The following is an 8,264-nucleotide window of genomic DNA, read 5'->3' as shown; positions in this document are numbered from 1 at the left end:
GGTTAGGATATCCATCAAGTATGAATTCGTGGATTAGATCAGATTCTATTCAGTCTGCAAAATGAATTCGAACTTTACACACGTCTTTTACGTTACTCTTCCTTCAAATGCAAGTAGCAATCTTTTTGATAATAATACAACATCATCATTTCGAGTTAAATTGGCACAACCTATTGATTTACGTGATGGGGAATGGGGTGTTGCATTAACACAAATTAATATTCCGTGGAGTTTTTACAATGTTGGTGAAAATGAAGAAATTATAATTACTAGTGTTATCGATGGTGGAGTTGAACGCCACCATGTTCCAATAACACCTGGATATTATTCATCAATTGAATCTATTCTACAATTAATTCCTGAAAATGCTCGTATGTTACACTATTTAAAAAATAAAAATCAAATTGTTATTAAACATTCTTTGAAATTAGAAGATCAATGTATGATTGGTGTTACACCAGGATTACAACACACTTTCGGATTTATTAATGAAAATACGTATGATGTTAAAAAAAGTTATATACACAAAAGTTAGAAATGTTGATTTAATATTAGCACGTGGAAAATTTCCATGTGACTTAGATTATAATATTCCCAATACAATTAATGTTTGCATTGATATTGTAAAACAACAACAAAATATAGGACCATTAGTTCGAAAACTTAGTGTATATAATGTACAACACGGTCATGTAAAATCTTTTGTGTTTCACTCACCACATTATGTTAAAGTTGAAAAGAAATATTTTGATACGATAGAAGTAAACTTAAAAGATGAACACGGGTTAAAATTACCATTTCGTTTTGGAACTTCAAACCTAACACTTCACTTTAAACGAAAATGATTTCTGAAAGTATTCTATTGATGATTAGATTACATTACACTAGTTTCAAATGCTAGTGCAGATGTATATCCTACAAATAGTCCAACACATTTTATTAATCAATTAAAAAATAATATTCGTTTATCAGAATCCGATTGGTATGTAGGATTAAGTGAAGTACATATTCCATTAACATGTTATAATGTTACTGAAGGTGAAAATGTTATATGGTACAAATTTAAAAATGCAGAACCTATGAAAAGTAAAATTCTTGTTGGATATTATCCATCCATTCATCATTTACTGGAGGAATTAAACGCAATATCAAGTTTTATAAAATTTAGTTTTTCAAATGTTGTGCATGTTGAATGTGATGAACGTGTAGAATCAGTTACATTGTCGCCTACATTAGCTTTACAATTAGGTTTTTCTGAAAAATCAGATCTTGTTAAAGAATCTGGTGGATTCAAACAACCATATGTAGATATCGGATATCCACATCAAATTTTTATTTATACAGATATTATACAATATCAATTCTTAAGTGATACAAAAGCACCATTATTACGTATAGCAACAATCTCTGATATTAAATACGGAAAAGTTCAAACAATTACCTTTGAAGATATTCATTATACGCCACTTGCAAAATTTTGTTTTAACACAATTGAAATACTATTAAAAGATCATGCAGGGCGAAATTTGCCATTTCGTTCTGGGACACTGACCGTAACACTACATTTTAAACGCTCTCCTGCATCTGCTAAATAATAATTATAGAAAAAAGATGAGAGCAAGACGTGTTACTTATCACCGTGGACGTGGAATACCATATTTTTCAGGACCTGTATATCAAAGGGGACATGGTATAGGTAGTTTCTTTAAAGGATTATTTCGTTTTGCTTTACCATTTCTTAAACAAGGTGCAAAAACTGTAGGACGTCAAGCATTACAAACCGGTATGCAAGTTGCGGGTGATGTATTAGAAAATCGACCATTTAAAGAATCTGTTCGTGCGCGTGTAAAAGAAGCTGGTAATAGTTTAAAGACAAAAGCAATTAATAAAGTTGGGCAGTTGCTAACTGGTAACGGCAAGAGACGGTCACGCAAGAGGAAAGCTCCTGCAATTGTAAAGTTTGGACCACCAACAAAACGTAAACATATACACGACATCTTTTCATAATGGCGCTCCTAAATTCAAGTAGTTTTGAATGTTGTACCAATGAATTTGATTTCTTTTCTATACCAATGACACAAACAGCTTTTGAAGCAACTACAAATGCTGAGTATCGTCCTATTTCCACATTAACCTCAGAAGGACCTATTGAATTTGTTATTCCAGGAGAAACAGGGGAATTTATTCATCCTGCATATCTATATCTTTATGTACGTTGTAAAATTACTAAAGCTGATGGTACAACTTTAGCTAATGATGATACTGTTGCACCAGTAAATAATTTCTTACATTCTTTATTTAGTCAAATTGATATTTCGTTAAATGATAAATTAATTAGTTCCTCATCAGGATCTTATCCTTATCGTGAATACATTGAAACATTAAATTATTCTTATGATGCTTCTCAAACACATTTAGCATGTGCATTGTGGCATAAAGATACTTCAAAAAATTTTAATAAATTAGATAATACAAATGCTGGTTTTCAAAAACGTGCTAATAAGGTGAAAAATAGCAAATCTTTTGAAATGTATGGACGTCTTCATACTGATATTGTAAGTTTAGATCGTATGCTTCCTAACAAAGTAAGTTTACGTGTAAAACTACATCGTAGTAAAGATAATTTTTGCTTAATGTCTCCTGAAAATACAAGTTATAAAGTTGCACTTGAGGATGTTATTCTTCATGTACGACGTATTGATGTAGCTGCAGATTTAGCTATGCAATTAAATACACGAATGGGTTCGGAAACAGCCAAGTTACCTCTGACGAGAGTGGAGAAAAGATCTTGGACAAAAGAATAATTAATTTGATCATAGCATAGCTGTTAGAAACAACCCTATCAAAATCATGTGATACAGGTCCTTCAACCTCTTTTCTAGAAACTACTCCATCCCTCCTAACACTCAACCTTTTCCAGGAACCCGTTTAACCACCTAACAAACAGGGTAATAAAACCACATCCCCCCTAAAACCTCCCCAAGGCCGACACGGCCATATTGACATCAAATGTATACAGTCATAAAAGCAATTAAGAGGGCAATAAAAGCTATTGTTGTTGACAAATCTAGACAATACTACTAAATTATAGTTGGATCGATGTAGATCATTATTTCATAACTCGGATTTCGATTTCTATAAGGTCACTTCCGGTTTTTGTTTCTTAATTGGTATGGGAGCTGGAGTTGAAAGTGCAAAATTATTCTTTAAAACACCTCGTATTTTCGGTCTCTTGTAGTACCGTCCCTAGATTCTAGGTGGGTATAAATATTAGTTGGATCGATGTAGATCATTATTTCATAACCTGGAATTCGATTTCTATAAGGTGACTTCTTGTTTTTGTGTCTTTATTGGTATGGGAGCTGGACCTAAATGTGCTAAATTATCTTTTAAAACTCCTCGTAATTTCGGTCTCTTGTAGTACCGTCCCTAGATTCTAGGTGAGTATAAATTATAGTTGGATCGATGTAGATCATTATTTCATAACTTGGATTTCGATTTCTATAAGGTCACTTCCGGTGTTTGTGTCTTAATTAGTACGAGAGCAGGACTTGAAATTGCAAAATTATTCTTTAAAACACTTCGTATTTTCGGTCTCTTGTAGTACCGTCCTTAGACTTTAGGTGGGTATAAATTATAGTTAGATTGATGTAGATCATTATTTCATAACTTGGATTTCGATTTCTATAAGGTCACTTCCGGTTTTTGTTTCTTAATTGGTATGGGAGCTGGAGTTGAAAGTGCAAAATTATTCTTTAAAACACCTCGTATTTTCGGTCTCTTGTAGTACCGTCCCTAGATTCTAGGTGTGTACAAATATTAGTTGGATCGATGTAGATCATTATTTCATAACCTGGAATTCGATTTCTATAAGGTCACTTCTTGTTTTTGTGTCTTTATTGCTATGGGAGCTGGACCTAAATGTGCTAAATTATCTTTTAAAACTCCTCGTATTTTCGGTCTCTTGTAGTACCGTCCCTAGATTCTAGGTGGGTATAAATTATAGTTAGATTGATGTAGATCATTTCACAACTCGGATTTCGATTTCTATAAGGTCACTTCCGGTTTTTGTTTCTTAATTGGTATGGGAGCTGGAGTTGAAAGTGCAAAATTATTCTTTAAAACACCTCGTATTTTCGGTCTCTTGTAGTACCGTCCCTAGATTCTAGGTGGGTATAAATATTACTTGGATCGATGTAGATCATTATTTCATAACCTGGAATTCGATTTCTATAAGGTCACTTCTTGTTTTTGTGTCTTTATTGCTATGGGAGCTGGACCTAAATGTGCTAAATTATCTTTTAAAACTCCTCGTATTTTCGGTCTCTTGTAGTACCGTCCCTAGATTCTAGGTGGGTATAAATTATAGTTAGATTGATGTAGATCATTATTTCATAACTTGGATTTCGATTTCTATAAGGTCACTTCCGGTGTTTGTGTCTTAATTAGTACGGGAGCAGGACTTGAAATTGCAAAATTATTCTTTAAAACACTTCGTATTTTCGGTCTCTTGTAGTACCGTCCCTAGATTCTAGGTGGGTATAAATTATAGTGGGATGGATGTAGATCATTATTTCATAACCTGGAATTCGATTTCTATAAGGTCACTTCTTGTTTTTGTGTCTTTATTGGTATGGGAGCTGGACCTAAATGTGCTAAATTATCTTTTAAAACTCCTCGTATTTCCGGTCTCTTGTAGTACCGTCCCTAGATTCTAGGTGGGTATAAATTATAGTTAGATTGATGTAGATCATTATTTCATAACTTGGATTTCGATTTCTATAAGGTCACTTCCGGTGTTTGTGTCTTAATTAGTACGGGAGCAGGACTTGAAATTGCAAAATTATTCTTTAAAACACTTCGTATTTTCGGTCTCTTGTAGTACCGTCCCTAGATTCTAGGTGGGTATAAATTATAGTGGGATGGATGTAGATCATTATTTCATAACCTGGAATTCGATTTCTATAAGGTCACTTCTTGTTTTTGTGTCTTTATTGGTATGGGAGCAGAACTTGAAGTTGCAAAATTATTCTTTAAAACACTTCGTATTTTCGGTCTCTTGTAGTACCGTCCCTAGATTCTAGGTGGGTATAAATTATAGTTAGATTGATGTAGACCATTATTTCATAACTTGGATTTCGATTTCTATAAGGTCACTTCCGGTGTTTGTGTCTTAATTAGTACTAGAGCAGGACTTGAAATTGCAAAATTATTCTTTAAAACACTTCGTATTTTCGGTCTCTTGTAGTACCGTCCCTAGATTCTAGGTGGGTATAAATTATAGTGGGATGGATGTAGATCATTATTTCATAACCTGGAATTCGATTTCTATAAGGTCACTTCTTGTTTTTGTGTCTTTATTGGTATGGGAGATGGACCTAAATGTGCTAAATTATCTTTTAAAACTCCTCGTATTTCCGGTCTCTTGTAGTACCGTCCCTAGATTCTAGGTGGGTATAAATTATAGTTAGATTGATGTAGATCATTATTTCATAACTTGGATTTCGATTTCTATAAGGTCACTTCCGGTGTTTGTGTCTTAATTAGTACGGGAGCAGGACTTGAAATTGCAAAATTATTCTTTAAAACACTTCGTATTTTCGGTCTCTTGTAGTACCGTCCCTAGATTCTAGGTGGGTATAAATTATAGTTAGATTGATGTAGATCATTATTTCATAACTTGGATTTCGATTTCTATAAGGTCACTTCCGGTGTTTGTGTTTTAATTAGTACGGGAGCAGGACTTGAAATTGCAAAATTATTCTTTAAAACACTTCGTATTTTCGGTCTCTTGTAGTACCGTCCCTAGATTCTAGGTGGGTATAAATTATAGTTAGATTGATGTAGATCATTATTTCATAACCTGGAATTCGATTTCTATAAGGTCACTTCTTGTTTTTGTGTCTTTATTGGTATGGGAGCTGGACCTAAATGTGCTAAATTATCTTTTAAAACTCCTCGTATTTCCGGTCTCTTGTACTACCGTCCCTAGATTCTAGGTGGGTATAAATTATAGTTAGATTGATGTAGATCATTATTTCATAACTTGGATTTCGATTTCTATAAGGTCACTTCCGGTGTTTGTGTCTTAATTAGTACGGGAGCAGGACTTGAAATTGCAAAATTATTCTTTAAAACACTTCGTATTTTCGGTCTCTTGTAGTACCGTCCCTAGATTCTAGGTGGGTATAAATTATAGTGGGATGGATGTAGATCATTACTTCATAACCTAAAATTCGATTTCTATAAGGTCACTTCTTGTTTTTGTGTCTTTATTGGTATGGGAGCAGAACTTGAAGTTGCAAAATTATTCTTTAAAACACTTCGTATTTTCGGTCTCTTGTAGTACCGTCCCTAGATTCTAGGTGGGTATAAATTATAGTTAGATTGATGTAGACCATTATTTCATAACTTGGATTTCGATTTCTATAAGGTCACTTCCGGTGTTTGTGTCTTAATTAGTACTAGAGCAGGACTTGAAATTGCAAAATTATTCTTTAAAACACTTCGTATTTTCGGTCTCTTGTAGTACCGTCCCTAGATTCTAGGTGGGTATAAATTATAGTGGGATGGATGTAGATCATTATTTCATAACCTGGAATTCGATTTCTATAAGGTCACTTCTTGTTTTTGTGTCTTTATTGGTATGGGAGCTGGACCTAAATGTGCTAAATTATCTTTTAAAACTCCTCGTATTTCCGGTCTCTTGTAGTACCGTCCCTAGATTCTAGGTGGGTATAAATTATAGTTTGATTGATGTAGATCATTATTTCATAACTTGGATTTCGATTTCTATAAGGTCACTTCCGGTGTTTGTGTCTTAATTATTACGGGAGCAGGACTTGAAATTGCAAAATTATTCTTTAAAACACTTCGTATTTTCGGTCTCTTGTAGTACCGTCCCTAGATTCTAGGTGGGTATAAATTATAGTTAGATTGATGTAGATCATTATTTCATAACTTGGATTTCGATTTCTATAAGGTCACTTCCGGTGTTTGTGTCTTAATTAGTACGAGAGCAGGACTTGAAATTGCAAAATTATTCTTTAAAACACTTCGTATTTTCGGTCTCTTGTAGTACCGTCCCTAGATTCTAGGTGGGTATAAATTATAGTGGGATGGATGTAGATCATTATTTCATAACCTGGAATTCGATTTCTATAAGGTCACTTCTTGTTTTTGTGTCTTTATTGGTATGGGAGCTGGACCTAAATGTGCTAAATTATCTTTTAAAACTCCTCGTATTTCCGGTCTCTTGTAGTACCGTCCCTAGATTCTAGGTGGGTATAAATTATAGTTAGATTGATGTAGATCATTATTTCATAACTTGGATTTCGATTTCTATAAGGTCACTTCCGGTGTTTGTGTCTTAATTAGTACGGGAGCAGGACTTGAAATTGCAAAATTATTCTTTAAAACACTTCGTATTTTCGGTCTCTTGTAGTACCGTCCCTAGATTCTAGGTGGGTATAAATTATAGTTAGATTGATGTAGATCATTATTTCATAACTTGGATTTCGATTTCTATAAGGTCACTTCCGGTGTTTGTGTCTTAATTAGTACGGGAGCAGGACTTGAAATTGCAAAATTATTCTTTAAAACACTTCGTATTTTCGGTCTCTTGTAGTACCGTCCCTAGATTCTAGGTGGGTTAAAATTATAGTGGGATGGATGTAGATCATTATTTCATAACCTGGAATTCGATTTCTATAAGGTCACTTCTTGTTTTTGTGTCTTTATTGGTATGGGAGCTGGACCTAAATGTGCTAAATTATCTTTTAAAACTCCTCGTATTTTCGGTCTCTTGTAGTACCGTCCCTAGATTCTAGGTGGGTATAAATTAAGTTGGATCGATGTAAATCATTGTCGCATAACTTGGATTTCGATTTCTGTAAGGTCACTTCCGGTTTTTGTCTTCATTGGTATGGGAGCTGGACTTGAAATTGCAAAATTATTCTTTAAAACACCTCGTATTTTCGACCTCTTGTAGTACCGTCCCTAGATTCTAGGTGTGTGTAAATTATAGTTGGATCGATGTAGATTATTATTGCATAACTTGGATTTCGATTTTTATAAGGTCACTTCCGGTTTTTGTATTTTAATTCTTATGTCAGCTGGGCAAAAAGTACAAAATTATTTTTGAAACACTTCGTATTTTTTGTACCTTCCCTAGATTCTGAGCGCTTGTCAGTTATATAAGAATCTAGGTAGATTATTACTGTATAATTTAGATTTCGTTTGTATAAGGTCACTTCCGTTGCATG

Source organism: Thermobia domestica, chromosome 1, assembly GCF_964235325.1.
Source record: "Thermobia domestica chromosome 1, izTheDome1.hap1.1, whole genome shotgun sequence".
Taxonomy (NCBI): domain Eukaryota; kingdom Metazoa; phylum Arthropoda; class Insecta; order Zygentoma; family Lepismatidae; genus Thermobia; species Thermobia domestica.
This window is presented reverse-complemented; position numbering follows the sequence as displayed.